The sequence below is a fragment of the Solanum tuberosum genome, unplaced genomic scaffold, assembly GCF_000226075.1.
Source record: "Solanum tuberosum cultivar DM 1-3 516 R44 unplaced genomic scaffold, SolTub_3.0 scf00472, whole genome shotgun sequence".
Lineage (NCBI taxonomy): Eukaryota > Viridiplantae > Streptophyta > Magnoliopsida > Solanales > Solanaceae > Solanum > Solanum tuberosum.
Window position 1 is genome coordinate 91,666 of NW_006239396.1, and position 2,185 is coordinate 93,850.

Here is a 2,185-nt window from a genome sequence, read left to right on the forward strand (position 1 = left end):
ATTTTCTGCCGGCAGATGCTTGGTGGGAGAAAATAGATGCTTGGTGGGAAAAAATAGAACAGCTTTATTCGATATGAGAGCTTTTCCATTCATATACTCATCTTAGTTGAGCGGACTCTTCACTTGTGATGCCACACCGCTATTGGATTCTCTGAAATTACACTACTTTGGAGAATCCGACATGTACCTATTGACATTTTAAGAGTCCGAGCAACATAGATGATACATGAAAAAGTTAATAGCAATGAAGAAATTAACAAGAGCATTCACCAAACTAAGAAAAAATCATTTTGATCATTCACGATCAATAAGTATGGACGCCATGATATACTAATACTTGTGTGGATCAAATAAGTAGAGACGTATAAGGTAATACTTCGTTTTTATTACTTTTGCATTCTGATAAATTGTGCAATCTCATCCATTGTATATCAACATTTTTATCAATTAGATCTAAGCATATGAAGTCATGTCGATTTATTTCTGCATTTCAAGTTCTCTCTTTTCTATCTGATTCTAGAATTTCTTGAGTGCTTTATGTAATATGAGATTCATATGAAATATACCACTTTTACTGCATCGTGAGCACGGGTGCACACATGTCCTTGCCTGTTCACATCTCGAAAAGAAATCTTCTTAGGAGCTTGAAGTGTGTCCTGGTCTTTTCCTTGTAATGTTTGCATGACTGTCCAGTAAAAATATTTTACCTCCAATGTGGAATTAGATAAGCTAATATGCAACTTTCTCTATATCTTTTTAAAATTAACAGCTTCTCTTATGCATCTCATTTTCTCAACTGAGGTACTTAAGGGAAAAAAGCATGAGAAAATAAAGAGGCAAAATAGTTTATTTCGTTTCTCATGAAACCAATTAGCATTCAAATACTCAAGTGTGGAGATGCATTTATGTAAGTATATATTGAAAACTCTCATTTTAATTTATGATGTGTAAACAAGACGAGTAGACGATGAGCTCAAAGGAATGAAGTTAAAAATACATCTATATCCCTATTGCTGCAGAGTTTTTTCATCAGGCCAAGCTTGGTGGGCGCAAGAGTCAATTTTTTTTTGTTGTAACTGAATGATGCAAGTGTGTGGCATATCTCTAACCCATTTTTTTATATTGTGATATTGGAAGCTAATAGCATTTGAGTGTTTCTGTTTTCTTATAGTATGATCTACTATGTGCTTTCAAGTGTGGAGGTCTTCTTCCTTCACACATTAATATATTTGATGAAAGTCGTTTTTCAAAACTTCTTAGTAAAGAATGGTTCATTGATGTCAGAAATAATTGAAATTCTGTGAACTAAATTTCAGCCTTCACAAACTAAAAGAGAAGTGTACAACTACTATATTTGATGTGGAGTATCTTAATTAGATGTGTGTTTTTGATCTTTCATATATGAATCTTAATATTTAAGGTGCAGTTATTTTGAAGTGTCGTCTCTTGATTATTCTTTGTAATGATTTTTTTTTTTGCTATAGCAAGGAACTTTTCTATGCATGAATTAAAGAAAAATGTTGATTTTTAAGTCTCTTCATTAAGCTACAGTTCATATTGTAAATCCTTTTATTGATTACCATTTTGTTGAAGTGCTTAGTTATAACAGGGACCTTAATTTGGTATGTAGGATTTGAAGAAGAAAGATGAGTCCAACCATGCAGGGGTTGCTATTGAAGAGCAATACAAATGACATTTACCTGAGAAAATTACTAAATAATTAAGGAGTATGCATAAGAGCAATTTCAAGTTTATCACCCTTCTAGCATTGATGTAAGTTGTTCTACTTGGAGCAAGTCATTAGGTGCCATTAGCTAGAAGCTAATGAATTTTTAAATTTCTCAACTACCATAAAAAAAGCAAAATCTTTCGGCTCAGGCCATTTTGAGGCATATTTCAGATCCTACATTAACTACCTACATGTAAAAAAATTACTACTCACTTGGCCTTAAAATGATATGTATTATTGATCATGTTTCATTTTTTTGTACCCAGTAATCAAGACGATCAGTAAACTAGATGAAATGAGAAAAATTAGCCCAAGTGTTCATTATAGTTTTATATAATAAAGTACAAACTAAAGTTCTATTCTTTAGCAGGACAAAAGAAAAAATATGTCCATGATATCTTAAGATTGCTTTCTAATATGAGTTGCCAAAGAGTTGATCCAATTTTTTTTCCTTTT

The 2,185-nt window shown here is 32.1% G+C and overlaps 1 protein-coding gene across 1 annotated transcript in view; it reads left to right on the forward strand.

Moving 5' to 3' along the window:
• Nucleotides 1-2,185, forward strand: part of LOC102580595 (uncharacterized) — a 4,200-nt gene that overhangs the window by 1,236 nt on the left and 779 nt on the right. The window lies entirely within an intron of this gene.